This window comes from Dicentrarchus labrax, unplaced genomic scaffold (genome assembly GCF_905237075.1).
Source record: "Dicentrarchus labrax unplaced genomic scaffold, dlabrax2021, whole genome shotgun sequence".
Taxonomy (NCBI): domain Eukaryota; kingdom Metazoa; phylum Chordata; class Actinopteri; family Moronidae; genus Dicentrarchus; species Dicentrarchus labrax.
In genome coordinates this window covers 25,737,019-25,755,810 of record NW_026136705.1, presented here as the reverse complement: position 1 = coordinate 25,755,810, position 18,792 = coordinate 25,737,019, and the positions used below count along the sequence as shown (strand labels likewise).

The 18,792-nt window shown below is 37.9% G+C and overlaps 1 protein-coding gene across 2 annotated transcripts in view; it reads left to right on the top strand.

Moving 5' to 3' along the window:
- The window catches only part of sgcd (sarcoglycan, delta (dystrophin-associated glycoprotein)), a 280,526-nt gene that overhangs the window by 65,819 nt on the left and 195,915 nt on the right, over positions 1-18,792 (top strand). The window contains exon 2 of one of the 2 annotated variants that reach the window (XM_051399911.1): positions 5,149-5,241. The exons of the other annotated variant lie outside the window; for it this stretch is intronic. The gene's annotated coding sequence lies outside the window, so the exon portion shown is untranslated. The remainder of the gene's footprint in view (positions 1-5,148; positions 5,242-18,792) is intronic. 2 annotated transcript variants of the gene reach the window in all.

Genomic DNA, 18,792 nt, shown 5'->3' with positions numbered 1-18,792 from the left:
GATTTAATTTAATGGAATCAGTGCGCTGTTATCAGCCCTCATAGTCTGAAATCCTCCCTTGTTGCCTGAGTTGACACATATATCAGTGAAATCCATCTTCCGTTTTGTTAATGCTATAAAGTAATAATCTATGGTTTTTAAGATAATTATATATGTTGGTGTTTGTAAGTTTAAAAAAACGTCTCCTGACACCAACATTTACTGCTCCAAATACTCTGGCCTCTAGTTAGTCTCGAATAATATTTACTATTTTTAAGTGACTATAACGTGTACTGGGAATAGGGATGAAAAAGTAGCCTTTTTGACTCAGGTTCAGTCCTGAGAACCTTTTTTGACACCACTGAGGCTGTTTTTCCACCAAATTACCTTTGGGTCTTATGTCCAGTTTTGTTAAAGATTCTTGGGGCTATCTAGCAAAGCACCATTGTGATCAAGGATGCGTTATCAACAGAGGGGGCTGCACAATGCACAATGCCCTGTAGAATATGACACGCCCGCTTTGGTTCCCAAGGAAAACCTGCTACTTTTTGCCTCCAGCTGGGAAGCAACTTTTCAAGTTCCAAGCCAATTTATTTTTGGTTGAAATGCTTAGAATGGTGCAAAAATAGGTGTGAAAAAAGGCCTTTGTGTGAAGCTGGTAATTGACTGAAGGTGATGGGTCTGCTTTTGAATAATGACCTATACTACATGCAGTCATATGTTACTGATAATGAACCTCAATCCCAGCTACACATAAAGTTGTTCAGATCAGTATAGTTTCTATTCACTACTGATGTCCAGTGGCCTCTGAACAAAACAGACCTGATCATTCAGCTCCTGGACAGTAATCTGAGGGGAAACACACATACCTTCAAATACGCTAATTTACAGAATCTAACTTGTTTTTAAAGTGGTTTGACAAATTCCATTAACTTGTGCATTAGAAACAATAATTAGGCTATGTCTATTATAGATCATAATGATTTTGTGTTAGAAGGGATGTGTTCTGTTGTACAACAGGACTGCATTAAAAATGTTATTTTACTCATCAGTGACTCGTAACTTTTAATAGCTGACTTTCCATTATTTGGATCACATCCGTCCATTAACATTACCTGTGAAAGCACTGTGCCAACTTGAAATCAGACGTAAAGTCTCTGAACCAGACTGTAATTAATTCCTGCAGTATGGTATGTGGTTACTCTTGTGCAGAAAATATAGGCTATATAGGAAAAGAGCCTCAAGGTTTAGTTTACCTAAATTAGATTAAAAAAAAAGAAAACAATTCTCATTTCCCCCTGGTGTTGAGACTGTTCTCCCAAGAAAAAAGGAGCATCAGTCCTTTCAACAAATGCCCAAAAACAACATGTGTTTACGTTGAAGTGACAAAGCCTACTATTACCTGCAGTAAATAGGACTCTTGTCTGTTGAACGCAAAGGAGAAAGTGGTGTGATAATATTTTAGTACCACAAAGTCCACAGAGGGAGGAGGTCGAGGTGGGTGGATGGGACAACAAAAAGGTGGACCTGAATATGGGAGACAGCTTGAATTCCTGCAGACAGTCAACACCATGGTAAACAAGTGATGACAAAGGTCCTTTAACCTGACAAAGTTTAATTTTAACTCAAACCACAATGTTTACCTAACCCTAACCGAGTGGTTCTTTTTACACAAACCATGATCTTTTTTTGTGGCTAAACTATAAATGAATAATAGATGATGTTACAAGTTGGATCTTGGAACTGTCAATAAACTTACAGTAGGGGAAAAGAAAATCTTCTTCCTAAGTCACAGGCTCCCGGGAGCCTATACAGTGCATACTTTTTGATTTCTCATGGACAACAAACAACAACAAATTGGCATTTGTTTTGTGTGTGTGTGTTTCTAGTCATCTTAGAGCACCTTGGCACTTCAATTTAATTCTGGCACAAGTGTAAGACGTCCTTCAAAGTCAACCTTTAACTTTATGTTGTCTTTTGTTTTGAGAAACACCCCTTTTCCTTGAGTATTTCTGACAATTGGGGGGGGGGTTGATGGGCTGAATATGTGATCTACTTTACTATATATATATATATTTTTTAAAGCATGTGGGAGAATCATATTCCTTTGGTAAATGGACATGGAAGAGTTGCTAATCAATGTTTTGATTTGGTGATGCCCATGTGATTTTTGTGTTCTGAGGAACTACCTCAGAGTTCAATTATAATGTTGAAGGACCATTGTACTGAGCAAGGCCTAAGGCATTGACATATGAGATCACCCATTGTTCTTTGGTTTGCTTGATGGTATGGTGACATTCTGAAAGTCTAGGAGAGAACAACCATGCCTTTGAAAAGATGGATGTACATTGATTGAGATATAATATCTTAATCTGAAAGATTCTTCTTTTAGAATTGCAGGTGAGGAGCCAGGTGTCTCCTGGCTCTTTAACTTACAAATTTGCACTCTCATTGTAGAGGCAATTACCAACATTAAGACTATAACAAGAACAGCAAAATGTGAAAAGTGGTGAATTGAATGTGACAAGATGGAATAAATTGCACCACTTAGCAGCCATTTTTACTGTTACTGATCATTAGATGACTCTACAATACATTACAGCAGCCAAGCTATTATGTTCAAGCTTGACATCCCATTTTGCATTCCCATCTACCATTCCAACGACTTTATACAACATTTGGACAGAGAAGTCAAGAGATTTCAATAGCAGTGGCTTGTTGGATGAAACTGTGTTAATTTCTCTCATTGAGGGGAAGGGGAGGAAGGTGTTCATTTTATAATTAAAGAGTGAGCATAGGTTACTTTCCAAGGTGAAGTTCTGCTGGTTAATTAATCATTGAGGTACCAGCTCTTCATTCTAACTAACTAAAGTCACATGGCTCTATTTTGACACTCTGTCAGTGTTAATATCCTGGTATTTTTACCCATAATTACCCCATAAATTAATTAAACAAGACTGTGTAACATTGGGAAAAAAAAAACCTCTTTATTAATTAAATAAACACAGAGGTGTTGGTGCTACAGCCTTATTTGCTCTAGTATGACCAGTAGCTTATGTTGGCAAATGCTCGATAGATGTTGCTGTGTATCTGACACTGTGTCATTTCACTGACTGACTTGACTCTTTACCTGTGCTACAGATACATGATGAACATTTCAATGGCTCTGTCACAAACTTAAACAAAGTATAACTATGCTGTGTTTCGCCAGCAGAAATGTTTGTTATATTTCTGCTTGTAGTCATATTCCACTTGCTCTGTCCGGTCATCTAATGATGTCTTTAAAGAAAAGGACTCAATTGAATATTGGGGAAATGATGAGGGGGTCTGCTATTATCCTGTAATATCCACTTGTGGCCACAATGGCCGCTATTCAGCTATTGCTTAAGTAACCAACACAATTTTAAGGTTTATATTTATGTAACATTTATGTTAAGTATTTTGTAATTGTAGCCTGTTCTACTTTTGTCTTTATTTTCTTGCTTTGTTTACTAGCAGTGCAAGTTGTTTTAGGTATAGGTCGATCTGGATATTGTGGCTGCACTTTATCTGCCAGTCTTGTGCTACTAGTTGGTAGCTTTAGCAAATTATCTACCTAGCCTTGGGGAAAACTCAGATCATGCACAATGCACGGGCAGAGTGCACACAGTTAGGTAGGTAGACAGGCATTAGGTCAGCCAATCATTCAGGCAGAATGAATTAAACAAATGGCTTATTACAGGCCTGCCACAGCCACAGAAAATGGGTATTGTCCTCTTCTCTTTTTTTTCAGAACATTTAATTTATTGATTGCTGTTGGGATGTAAAGAGTGTCAGCAAATATGATAAATAAATCCTAATGGAATTAAAGACAAATTTCATCTTCAGCACATGATGAGCAATAAAACATAATTATCTGAATTATACAAAAGCCTCAGGGGAAGGGACAGTTTTGAGATTTGTGAAGACCTCATGGCGCACCTGATGGTTAATTTGATGATGTAGTCGATGTGTTTGTTGAGGCTAAAGGCAATTCAAAAGCCAAAAGGGCACTCAGACCTCATACACTCATGTTAAACCACATAAAACTTGAAGAAGAAAGGGCCACATTTCAAACAAGAAGAGCTGCTCTCACAAGCTTCCTTTCAACACTATGGTAGCATAGAATGAGAGTTTCTGTCTTTGCCTCTTTTAACACCCTCAGCCTTACTTGCGTTCCAAAGATAAAGTAAATCAGAATAAGTGCTGTTTCAGTCCACAGTTTGCCACCGCAAAATGTGACACGGTTGAAGTAGAGAGAGGTGGATGTGTGTGTTAGTGGGCTGATGAATATAAATCTTGTTTCTGCACATATTTATTTATTTATTTATTTTTTATTTTTTTGCCATATGTGTGGAGAGGCTGATAATGTCCCTGTAATGAAAGTCGGTTCCGGCCGCTAACGGGATTAGAGCTGAGAAATGAGCACGCAGCATTTTCCTACAAGGTAGCAAGAGTTCTGTTTTAATAGCCCTGTGACTCGTAATTCTTTGTCTCATCACTTTTTCACGGATTGTCTCTCCGTTTTACTTGCCTGTTTATTCTTTTTTTTTTTTTTAGCTGGAGCCGTTATAGAGAAACTGCTTTGTGCATTTACAGTCAACTTTTCTTTGAGTGCAGCAGAAGACACTGTAAAAAAATCTCCCGTAATGCATTTATCCTGCTTCAGTTGTCGCACTGAAAAAACAAATGAGTAACACAAAGTTTTAATTTCTGATGTCAATACATAAATACTGATGTCTGTTAATTATTAAGAGTTAACCTTGCAAGGCAGCTGGAATTGCAATTATATCAGAAAGAAGAGAAATGAATGGCATTGAATACTTTTCTTGATGGAAAAGATATTTTGACTCTTCTTCCGAGTTTGACTACATTATATGGTTAGATGATCTGATTAGTTGAGTTGTCTCCTCTGTATCGCTGTCTAATTATTGTATACAGTCTTTATGCAGAGCACACACATACTCGCACTCTAGTAACCACTGTATGCTTTTGCCTCCCAATTAAAGGAAAAGTTTAGATTTTTCAAGTCTATCTTCATATTGGCATGCCATATGTACTTTGAGAGAGTCATGTGTCATGGTAATGCTTAAGCTTCATATTAGCTTTGGATGAATGAGAACTGTGGATTTTTTCCCCCATTCTTTACAGTCTAGTCACGGCACAAGAAGATCTCTTTATGGCCCGTATGGAGAGGAGGAATGATTACAACGACCCATAACTGTTGCAGCGTACATATGACGTGTGAGTATTGTTTTAACAGAAACTAAAACTGAGACTGAGAAGGTTTGGAAAAAATAACCCTGATGATATCACTGTGATGTCAACAGGGTTATCAGATTGGACTTGAAACCTAAAACTGGAGGTGTGCGGTTTCAAATACTTGGGCATTTAGTAGGCAGGCAGTGTTAAATGAAAGAGACTATAGTTGCATTGTGGGAAATGTAGGATCCTGTGTCTTTGGATGTTGACTCACACTTGACTTGAAAAGCCAGGATACAGATTGATAAATATATAGGATTGATTTTGCCCATTTGTTTAGTAATCTGCCTCTCATGAGTCTCAACTTTGCACTTAGAAGCACAATACTAAATCACTGCAGTGCCCCTTTTAAAGATATCGTGCGCATCACTGACACTTGTGGTTTGGAGGAGCTACTTTATATTCCTTATTGCTGTAAGACATATCTAAATAATACATTATTTACGAGGTGTTAATGAAATGATTTAAGATGTTGAAGAGGCAAGAACTTCTCAATATGAAATGAAGGATGGTCGTCCCATGTGTGTCAAGTAATCAACTAACACCCCTCAATATGAAATATATTGTGGTCACAGACTAAAAGCCCTCAGAGCATTCTTTCTGAATATTTTGGAGAATAAAAACTTAATGAAGCAAAGCTTTTCTCATTAGTTTACTGTTCTTTTTACTGCTTTCTATGGTTTTAAAGGGCAGTTAAGAAATTTGTGGGCAGCTTATGAATTTATACCAGCGATTACAGCAGAGGTACGAGTTCTTTATTGTAAATCAGGGATAATCCTCTTTAAATTGGAGTCAATTATCCTGCTTATACAACAGACACCGACAGTGATCAAAATATATATAAACATTTTTATTTACAATGTGAGGTTGAATTAGAAAAAAAAAAGGAATGTAGGTTTTGTAACACTGATAATCGCATCCCTGTATTTATTTACTATCTGTTATGTGGCCACAAATTCAGAGCAGCGCAGTTATCAGAAAGTACACCATCTAGCCAATGAGTATATCCAAATGCTTCTCTCCAAATCAAACAGCCACAGATGAGTTTTATTAGAAAATGGACGGGAAAATTATTTCTAATGCAGTTAGTCACCTGTTATTTAGCTAATTTTGGTGAACAATAACAACAATTTTGTGCACTTGTAGTCCAGGCATGAAATAAGGACACTCATCCTTTCTTCGTCCTTCTGTTTATTTATTTCTCTCACTCAGTCTGCCTCTTTCTTTTCCCCCAACTCACTAATTACCTTTGGTTTTAAGTAGCTTCATTAACTCTGCAGTAACGATGTTGCATTGACCACGATACCTGACAGTAATTCATAATCAACACATAACACTTCCACAGTAACAGGCAACTGCCTCCAAGTTAATTATGCAGGACCATGGAGGCATATGAATTCACAGGGACATTGTTTGAATAAAATGCTTCTCTATGCTTTTTGGAATAAACATCTGTGGGAGGAAATGGCAGCAAGCCCACTTTCTGCCAAAGTAGTGAAATCAGCAGATATTCGGTGTGTTACAGTTGACTTAGTGCAGTCACTTTTTGGCTCAGCTCACCTGAGTTAAAAAAAACAACGTATTTTTCGTTTGTTTTTTCATTTAGGGGTCAAGTAAGGTCACACACTTCTCTTGATTCTACCCGTCCTCCTATATCCTCCTCCTTTTTCTTCTACTGCTATCAGTTTTAAGAAGCTCCATCTATTATGTGGTGCACGAACAAATGCATTTTAATGGAAAAACAAAATGTCTCAATGACTTTCACACACATTTTGTTTATATGAATAAAATATTATTTTTGTTCTCTATGCAAACCAGAAGCAGGGTGAGATTATTTTGAATAATAACAATAATAATAATATAAGTTGTATATGTGCTGTCACCTGTAAACTAAAATTGCACCATCAGCAAATATTTTCAGATTATTATGTTTCAACGCATTAATGTGTCCTGACTGCATGGGAAATAAGGAGTATGTTTAGCAGTTTAAATCATCATTTTGTGGGAATATTTAGTTACCATGAGTAAGATGTTTTTGCTGACACATGATCCCTCACATCCGAAATGTAATTATCTGGTCATTTAATAGGAATCAAACAAGGGAATTGTGCCTCACAGAATGACTGTGTTCATGTGGATTTTTTAAGAACACACTACTCTTTACTCCTGAGCAGGACAAGTTTATTAACCTCTATTTTACATACATGCACGATCCACACACACACACACACACAGACTGCTGTGCTCACACACCTAAGATCCACTTGCTTTGATCTGCTTTCATTTTTGTAATTATCAGTTTGTGGCATCATTTTTACATTATGACTTGGGCACTGATGAACATTCATTCAGCAGTTTGGTTTTTGCCAAACTTAAGTCTTAAAGACAGTTGGTCAACAAACTTATTGCATTTATGGGTTTTGTTTAGAACATAGAGTATCTGTATTGTACAGTTAAATATAATAAATTCTCATGGCCATGACCTAAAGACAGATGGCTACAGTAAAGGTTCAAAAGATAACTTCAATCTTCCTTCCTAGCCACAGTTTAACACAACACAAGTAGTAGTAGTTGTTTTTCTTGATGTTCACTCATAGCCTCTGAACTTCTCAGCTCCTTTCTCTTTCATAGTTGCACTCTCAAAATATGAAAATGCACACACATACACCTGCATACAACTGTTATTCAAATGATCACTGTTTGAGTTATGGGCCCTTTTCTTTTACAACAGTGAACTCTTTGAAAAGAGTCCTGACAGAGATGGAGTGCAGGAATAATTGTTTCATTGCTCCGATTGAAGCAGGCCCATCCATCAGGCTGCCATGTGTCCTACAGTGAAGGTGTACAATGTGAGGATGGGATTCTGTGATAATGGGAGTGGAGGAAATAAGTCACTGTGCATGTGGACTGCTTGGAGCTCAGTGCTGCAGTGAAATTCTTCTTCCATTGTATACAGAGACGATGAAGCAAAATGAAAAAGAAGCTTTTTTTTTAGGAGTCTGAGCTATACTTTTAAGAAGGCTACTTTACTCAACCTTGACATTTTCAAGAGAAAACCATTAGGTTTTTTGTCCCTGAAGTATTTAGACTCTCTTTAAACTGTATGGGACCTATTTGTATAGGCATCAAACTTGACTAAAGGATCATCAAGGTTACAGGAGTTTTTCAATGAAAGGTTGCAGCTGCATTCTCCAAAACAGACGAACACACTGGTGCCAACATTTGAGGTGTGTCAGTTACTATTGTACCAGATTGGGCCAGTGTATTTTCAGCCAGCACTGACTGAAAGTATTCATCAGCCAAAAGGCTCAACAAAACCAACCTCATCAGATCATAAGCTAACCCCCTTCTCATTTTAAATATATCAAAAACGCCCCCCCAACAGAGACGAGCGTCCCATCTCCACTAATTGCCTTAGATTTCCCCAATTTACAGAAAAGAGGTTTTGGTGTTAGAAGACGTGTGCATCAAATGTTAGGATAACAGAAGTGAAAGACTTGCTAACGTTAGATCTTTGTCCCCTCTTGTGTCTGTTTTAAAAGCATCACAGGTGAGCCCGGTTGGCTTTAATTATGTTGGTGTGTGCCGCTGACAGCAGGATTTTGCAGTTTGAGGTTCATAAAGTGCTAAACTGCTTGTAGATTGAACTTCTGAATGTCAGAGTTCAGGTTATTTCGCAACCGGGTACAAGACAGAGGTCAAAAATAACAGTGCCCAGGCAGTCAGACCAAATCCAAAAATCAAAAGACAGCTTATTGGCAAAAAGTGAGCAGAATGGGTGGAGATACAGCGTAGAGAGACAGGTATAAGAGGTCAGAGCGGCACAGAGACAAGATGAAGCTCAGGATTAAAAATGTATTCAGTCTAAGGCAAGACTGAGAAGAGGGATGGACTCAGACTCTGCCTATATTAACACAACGTGAGCCTATTTGTCTAACATGGATAAACAGACTAAAGCTCATATGTGAGGGTAATTGAAAAGCAGAGGAAGCAGGATAATATGTGGAGAATCTCGGAAACACTTACAGTGGGAAGAGGAAGAGGTTGCAATATTTACAATTGTATTTACAGAAAAACAACCATTTACAAATTGCAGCTTCCAACTGCATTATTTTTAGGCACTTCCAAGTCCAATACATTTTAGATTCTTATTACACTGTCACTGTGAAGCACACATCCCTTTAAGTTGGAACAACAATTTGGAGATGGTGTTTACTACACTGCCGGTCAGTCTGTCTGTCAATCTGTCTGTTCACCACTTTGGTTCAGAGCACGATACTATCTCAACAGCTACTGGCCAAAATATGGGTATAAATAGTATGTAACAGATGTGATCTTGTAACCTCTCCGTTATCTGGATTATCAGCATTAACACTTAAAGATTTGACTTCTTTTCTTGACAGTGTATCTCCAAAATGAACAGCCAACAGATTTAGAATTGTCAGTGAATATTCAAGCACCTGGGGATTGTTTTTGGTAACCCTCTTAGCTTTCCTCTAGCACCACCATCAGGCCAGACTAATCACTTCATCGTCAGGCTTCAACCAAAGAGCTTGTCAGCAGTTCGGACAGCATCTGAAACTCCTGGTCAATGCTTTTCCAACATCAGAATTGGCAAGGGCATTTCCAAAACAGAAAATCCAATAGCCATGGCCAGTTCGAGTGTGGGGTCAGAAAGTAGGCAGTATTTTTAACTTCTCTTTCAAGCTCTTTTTAAAAAAAAAAAAAAAAAAAAAAAAAAAGCCCTTCGCCAAAGAAAAGATTGGCCAAAAGGGTGCACCATTATTTGAATGCCATGATTGACGACTTTTCTCCTTACTTCAAGTGTGGCACTTCAGAATAGCTATTAACACTTTTGCCTTCAGACGTACAACATACAAACTAGTTCATTTCAAGCCTCTAGCCCCAACCTCAAGCACAAAATATCAGTTTTGTACAGAAAATCTCATAAAGGCAGATTGCCATAAAATTCATCATGTTTCCAAGTGGATAAAACAGTTTGCATCTCTCGAGTCTCTGCTGTTGTTGATAACAGGATAATTAGATTATTATCTCATTCTTTTTATAAAGAAGACACAGCACCACCTCTCTTTCCATCATCATTCTAACCAGGTAGTGAATTAAATCTGTCCACATTTCGTTATTCAACCGCACAGTTCATTCTAATTCAGTCTTGTCCTCCCAGTACTGAGAGTTTGTTGACTGCTGAGCAGGACACCAAAGGTCGGCGCTGGTCTTTCTGCCTCTTAGTATGAGAAGCTCTCCCTCCTTGAACTAGATTACACCATAAATCAGCGGCTTGCATTATAAGCCAGCCAGTAATCCAGCCAGGAGGGAGGCTGCTGTGTTTGTGTGGTTGTTCTGACTGAGTGCATGTGAGTGTGTACTGCATTTGTGTTTCTGTGATAGTGCCAGCATACAGTATTTTTCAAGTTTTTCAGCATAATAGTGGATGCCTTGGTGTGGAGATTTGTGTGTGTAAATCCATAAATTCTACTCTCACCCCCTCATTTCTCGGACTTTTGTACTATCAAATGTTCCTTGAAATGCTGTTATCCTGCACTTTGAGTCTGAGCTGTATGCAAATAACACAATTTTAAAGTGGAAGCGAGTAATCAAAAGTGTCCCCCATCCGGCTGTTGTGCACCTCTGATTCTGCTATAAGCTCCTGGTAATTCCATTTTGTAAGATAAAATGGAATCTTTTGTGCCTGTTTTCTAAAATCTGCTCCAGTTGTGAATATAAAGTGAGGTCATGGACCCTTAAAGTTTGGAGGGATAATGGCCCCCATCAACCAATATACAAAGTAAGTACTATCAGGGAGTGCTACAGTCTGAGGTGGTTGTGTTCCCATATAACTTGCTTGGTCGATTACTGTATGTATGTAAACGTTAAAGTATTTGGGATCATTTAAACCAAACAACCACCATGTAGAGAAATGAGGGCTCAGTCTGCTTGCAAGGTCTTAACAGAAAACAATGGCAATACAGCGAGGCACAACTTTACCTCTTTCAAGGTTTCAAGTCTGATACCAAGTAAACTCGTGAAGACCTCTGCTTGCAAGTGACGTCTGCTGTGGTTATATATAGTAAGAATACAACCAACCTGGGAATATGCAATATGGACTGGTGTGTCACAGCAATGTATGCGGCATCCTGTGTCGCATTCCAGCTCTATTCTGGCGGCAAGATACAACCCGCTGCTATTTACATGCCGTATCTATTTTTGGCAGGGCAGCTTTAAAGTGTAAAATCCCCATGTGTTTATCGTTATTTTTTCATGATCACGACATCAGACAAAATAAACAAAAAATCCAGGTTAATGACCTTTATGAGTTTAAAATAATTCAAATTTTCAAAATTGCAAAACCCATGCTGCCAACATATGACACGTGTTTATAACATTCACTCCATGGACCAGCATATCAGGCAGCAGTATTTTGACTACGTGCTCTGACTGTATGGTATGTCTTGTGTGTGATAAGGGTGATGTTTATTGCATTTTAGTCTGCTGATAATGCCATTCCCTTAATCATGTCATTGTGCAGCATGCAGTCTTGTCTATTCCTGTTTCTGATAACCCAAAATGATTTAGCCACAAATCTAAAAGCCCTGATCCAACAGTCTTTATGGACTTTGCAAGCTCAATCTTACAACCAGCAAAAATACATTTCAAGCGCTGTTAGTTAAAAATACTTCAACTGTAAGTCACCAAAATAAACTTAATTTCCATTTTGAGCCACAGGTCTATGTGGCTAAGTAACCATATATCTCAACTGAACTAGTTACCTGTCAGAGACGTAATGTTTACAACACCTTAGTTTATTTAAAACAAGCCAGTTTGAACCTCAAACAGAATTGAAATCAATTTAGCTTTTATTTCAGTACCAAAGGGCCCGAACTACTAAGTGTTGATGCACAGATTATCATAAATAAGGATAACAAAGAAACACATACGTAGGCACATAACTCCTTAGTGTGCAATCACTAAAGTTTAATAAACCTAAGCAAATAGTTCAAGAAAAAGAACCAGGATTTTTTAAAGCAGTGAATTACATCAAATATTCACCTCATGTTCAAGGCAGTCATAAAGGTAATACCTTTCATCCACTGTCGCATTACACTTTGGAATGATGACTGCCTCTGTCTGTACAGTCGGACTGTCAATCGTAATTTTGCGACCAGCAGAAAGACATCACAGTAAATTAAAAATCTGCTGTGCCACACTTTTTTGTGGTTATAATGTAATTACTATAAAATACTGCTTGATGTATTCCGATGACAGAATTTTAATAGAGCAATTACAATTCGATTTTGGCAGATGAAATGTCCACCGTCCCTAACAAGTTAGATTAATACCAGTCATACTTATTAACTGTCTCATTGCATAGATTTAATATTGCTGAAGAAAAAAGCAATGGCTCTCATTCATAATGATACTGAAGGAAAAATCTGAGAATAGAAGGAAAACAATAATAATAAAGGAGTATGATTAATTTATGACACAAAAGAGGTAATATTTCATAGTTAAGGGAAACAGATACCACTGTAGCTTAATGAGCAGATGAAAGCGAGGAGCCAGTGTCACCTTATTTAACTTGTGTCCTCATAGGAAATGAATATGCATGAGGATATAATCACAGAATATGAAGAGATGGAACAGACATTCTTGTTAAACTCATTATATCTGAATGGTCATTTTAGTGGAACAAAGGAGCTGCTGTGCTGTACCATGTGACGTTCATCAAATCCAACAGCACCAGTGAACCGCTTCCATCTCGGAGAGCTGATGTATTTCCATGAGATGCTGAGGATAATGTCACTGCAAGGCTAGTAGCTCTGGTTGATGAATGCTCAGCTTCCTGAAATTTCTTCATGTAGTGTCTGCAAGTGTTGCTACAATGTGAAGTGAATTTTGACTGATACAACATACTTAGCCTGGCTTACATCAAAGGCATCTAAAATCCTGATCAGTTCAGAAAACAAGCTGCATCGCACGCAGAAGCACTGGTCCCACATCACACTTCCAAATGATGAGCTTTAGCATAATTTTAAGAAACATTGGAGTGGAAAATTAAAAAAAGAAGAAATTTAGGTACAGTTGAAGGTTCTGCGTCCTAAATCTTGCGTATGAGAATGGAGTGAGTTTCTCCATGCCTGGGGTAAAAATCAGAGAACATAAAGGAAATCAAGCTGCACAACACACGCAAAACAAAAATCCTCTATATTTTGTGAAATAATCGAAATAAGCAGGTTTTTTTTTATGAGAATGAGCCATAGAAAAGAAAACAACTCTCAAACTGCCCACATAGAGATGTTTCACATCGTACTTTCAAATCTCTTTAAGAAGTCATGGAACAGGAAATGTCTTCTAGGAGAAACAAAAAGCACAGGTTTTGTTGCTTACTTTATATTTCCCCAAGCAACTTTTTAAGATAATCAAACCTGCTTTAATTGAAACCTCTTCACTCATGGAAGCTCTCATCATGGGCAGCAGCACTTCAGAGAGACTCAGCACAACTCGCCATCTGTCAGCAGCTGCAGGCTCATCCCCGTTTGTCCCACTCTGCCGAAAGGGAATATTGACAACTACTCTGCTTCATTAGGGAAAGTTAGCGTTGTCATGGCAACATTATACACCTCTGGGTTCAGTAAACGCTTGACTAAGTTTTTCACTTTCTCTCACAGATCTTTCTCCATCTCCGCCTTCTTTCATGTCATTTCTTTCCTTTCTTTCTACCTGTTTCTCTCCTGTGCCTCTCACAAATAAAAAAAAAAAAAACAACCTCTGAAGAACAATTAATTTAAGTTTGCCTCGTCTTTCCTGCCCAATACAGCAGAGCACTAATATCTAAACATGACCTCAAAATGTTTCATCCTGGTGCCTCTTTAATTGTTCGCCTCCACCTGCCAACAAAAAACTTTCTTTGAAAGTTATCAAAGACTTTCTAAGTAATGTTGAGAGGCACTGAGGAGCAGGAATTGTCTTTTACCAGATCATTTTTTAACATTACTTCAGTGACCTTTATGTTTTATCAGGCAGCTTGCAGGAGAAATTGTCAGGAGATACATAGGCGACAGGATGACATTCAACAACAGTCCAGGTGTTGGATTTCTTGTGATATTGCGACAAAGGTGGTGTGTCTCTTTACAGAGCCACACATAATATGGATAGAGAACATACTCTAGATGCAGAAAAAAATAACAGAAACACTTGGATGTTTTGGGGAATGTAAACAGGAAGTTTTTTTTTTTGCTATGAGTCAGGTAGTTAGCTTTGGGATTCAGCCTTATCCTTGTTCCTTAGGTACCATTCCATTGTTCTGGCGGCCCATTATTATGAAACCCCAAAAGTAATGTCCCATTGGACTGAAAGCCTGTTTGTCTGACAGCCTGTTATTCCGAGAACAAACACTGATTGCTCTGAAGGCTCATTGTTCGGAAATTACACTATCAGCAATTTACATACATCACTTAACTGACGTAACTCTACTTATTTGAACCCAAACCATTTTCTTTTCCTAAACCTAACCAAGATACAACCGTTTCATTTACATTAACCACGTGCTTATTGTTGTTACTATAATGACGAAATGTGTGTCAAAGGTTAGTGTTGAGGCCTGTGTGACTCCAACATTTTATTCAGTACTTTCAAGGTGAAATGCTCCAAGCAATGATTTGACGTGCTTATATGTTTACCTCAGATGGTGGCATGTCATACATTCAACAACTACACAGCTATTTAACCCTTTAAAGAGTTAACTGTGTACTGTATATCTAAATGTGGTCGGTTGTATAAAAGTGAAAATGTTCTTTAGGTTACTCTGCAGTGTAGCTATGAGTGCTGTTGTGCATCATAATCATAACCATATTCAAAGTGCTTCAATTCAGGAATACAGACGTAGCAGGAAGAAAGCTGTGAGGTACATACATTGTGGGTGTAAGGTGCAGAATTCAGTGTATTTTAATGCTGCTGTTATCAACTTTGATAACAGTGGTAGACTAAAAAAAGAATCTCTTGAGGGTGAGAGATTTGAGTTTGTGAGCATATTATGTGCTTGTTCAGTTTTAAACATTTTTTTAAAACTCCCATCAAGTACCCTTGAGCAACGTACTCTACCTCCAACTGCTGCAGTGAAGCCACTGGACAAACACAGGTGTGTGTGACTGTGTTAATGTAAAGCACAGCAGTACTAAGAAAACACATTAAAAACTCTAAAATAGCATTTCCAAGCACTGGATGAATGAAGTGAAAACATGGAACCTGAAGTGTTTTTCAACTCGATAATGCTGTATTCATGCTCTGGATATGCATTAGTAGTTTTCATCTTTAAAGGACTCAGGGTGCTTTTCTCCATGCCTCTGTGCCTCTTTTTGTCCCTCCTTCCCATCTGCTGCACAAGTACGTCGTATTAGACATCTTTTATAAAATGACCGCAGTATGTAATTAACATTTAGTGTCTTAAAATGTATTGAATTTTCAGATTTGGATTTATTAACTATATGGACACAGTGTATAGTACAAACAGCATATGCAAGACCAGGCAATGGAATCTAGCAGGAAAAAAGTCCCAACATAAATTACTTGAACAAAGGTAAAACATTGTTCAAATGATGTTTTCCAAATGTAATAACTGCATTGCTCTGCATTGTCATAATAATCCATTGCACATGAGTTGGCTGACTGTAGTATAATGTAACATTATGTTTGCTAGCCCCACCATTGTTTGTTTTTTATGATCTCTCTCTTTATCTTGCTGGGTTGTGAGATATTTTATCATTATTACCCAAGAGCACATTTAGTGAACCTCCATGTTGAGAACCTTTCTGTAGTTATCTAATCTTTCAGTTTGACTTTGGCTTTTAAAGTGGTTTGAAGGACTTGCATTACTAAACTCCACAATCTTCCACCATGCTTCATATTGATTGAGGTAATCCACCAACACAGTTAGGAGGTTTCCATCGGACAGCAGAGATAGTATTTTAGTGCAGCTTGTCACCATCTGACTTACTGCCGCCCTGTTTTAGGGTTGTTGTACTTCATTTTGTCCTTTTCTATTTTGGTTTGAAAGCGCCAGTGCACACAGTAAAATGGGAGGGCACTGTCTCAGGTCACACATATTCACACACACATGCTCCCACACCCACAGAGGCATATAAATCAAGTAGCACACATATACCTTTACACACACACTCAGACACACACTGATGGCTTTCTTGGAGATTCACTGTGGCTGTAAAATGATCTTGTAAAAGAGTGGTGGGGGCCTCCCACTTCAGCTCTATAGGGTTCATTAACTGACACATGCACACATACAGACACACGCGCACAGACCCACAAACAGACATAAAGTGACCCCTGCAAAGAATTCATTCAATTTTATGCCCCCTCTCACCTCATGGCTGTTTATTTGTTTTCCGACCCATTAGGTTAGCAGCTTTTCAGGACTCTATCCTTTTTTTAGGGTCTCTGCCAGCTTTACACACAATAGCACTGTCTGGGTCCTATGAAGAAGAGATGGTCTACTAGAAATTGCTTTAAAAATAAGACAGTGAAGCACTGCCTGAAGACATTTTTCACTGTTACTTATGGATGTGGCAAGAACTAATGGAACATTGTGCCACAGCATTTTTTCTACTGTTTAATCTCTTCCAATGATCTCTTCCACTCCAACCTTAATGTTAAACTAATTAAAATGACACCCATAAGAAAAAGTCCCCAAAGAAGCTCTTGCCAGTAGTTATTAGCTTTTCCAATGGTGAGATCCAAATATATATTGTGACTCAGAGACAATTAATGCAACATGCTCCAAAATGTTGGCGTCTCTTGTGGAAAATAAATGTATAATCTCCATTTTCATGCTTTTTTTTAAAAACATTTGATAAAAATGATTAAAGCGACTGTCAAATCGTGGAGAGTCTTTCAGCCCTCTGTATCTCTGCAGACCAAGTCAGCCAAGTAAGATAGCTATGATATTTTCTGGAGCTTTATTGGCCCCAAAAGTGTAACCAAAATGTGTTTCATGCAGACCCTGGAAGTTGCACGCTGACTCTTCATCCTTAAGGCCTGAATATACTCCCAAACAGATGTGTACACGAACAGTGTAGTGTAGTTCTGTTTATACTTTCTGGAGTCTGCTTGACTGTGAGGACAGTCAAAATTGGCAGTACAGGAACCACACAACACACGCATTACAATTAGCCTGTACATGTTGCTTGTGTCTCCACATTTCGTAAATACAAATTAAAAAACAAACATTAATGCATTTTTAATATGCTAGATTTTGAAGTAAATTCTTAATTTTGTCACAATTTGGGTTTGAAAGATCAAAACCGTATAATTGATCAGCGCCTTTTAAAACATAATGGCTATTGTGCAGTATTTACAAAGAGCCACTGAAACTCAGGAGTATAATAACAGGAAGAGCATCTGTTTGCTTTTGTTGCTTTTATCTGTGGCTGTCACTGTATTATGTGTTTTGATTGCATAGTGCTGTCATTTATCTTTGCACTGTCTCCAGTTGAAGCTTATCTATCACTCACACTATTCCCATTACAATGAAGTGATTGTCTATGCCTACATATTATTGTGTTTTCTTGGTTCTTGATGATGCTTGAGGAAGGTTCCTTGCTGAAAACTTGCCTTACAAGTAAATATTGTACATCTTGGAGTATGCAGATGCTTTTCAAAGATAGCGTGGTAATTTGTTGTTCCTTGCTGAACCTAAAATGGACACTGTACATAAGTATATGAGTTTCATGAGTTCAACAACATAACATGTGACTGGGTTTGTTGTGGGGAACTGCTGCTATAACTACTGTGTGCAGGGTGAGTGCAGCACCATCAGAGATTGTGAGGTTAAAGACTCTAATCTTGTATAATTTCTGCCTCAGTACTCAGCTCTTGTTCAGCCATGTGTACAACAGGCAAACCAAATAATCACACTAATCATTACTCTTCCCTCCCTTCCTGCTCTTACCTTCTTTACATATCCCTGCTATTTCTACCTCCTACGTCCCACCAATCCATGGTCCCACATTCAATTATTCCTCATTCTTCCCTTTATTTTGTGACATCAAATAGGGAAACATACAAAACAGTGATTTGTATAATTTTAATGACGATTTATTGCACCCCGTTGTGCATTAAAAGCCGGAAGAAAGATAATAACAGAGGAATAAGAAAGGAATGGAGAGAAAATGCTCTTTAAACCGCCTATGTGCCGAATGTTTATGTGATTATAGCTTCTTTCAAATTATTGTGATGGCAGAGAGGTTTGAAAAGACTCAGAAGAGACTGATAACAGAGTACGAACGCATCTAATGTTGGATTCTCAATGTGTTTGCTTTTGAAAAAATGTAAGATGTGAGAGTGTGACAAAGTGCAATCAATTGTAGAAATTATTTATTTACTCTATGAATGCACATCATTATGTTTTAGCCAAATAGATAATTATCATCATGCAGTCTCTAGACAGTAAATAAGAGTAATTTGCAACAGCAAATTAGATGTGTCACCTGTGTTACATATATC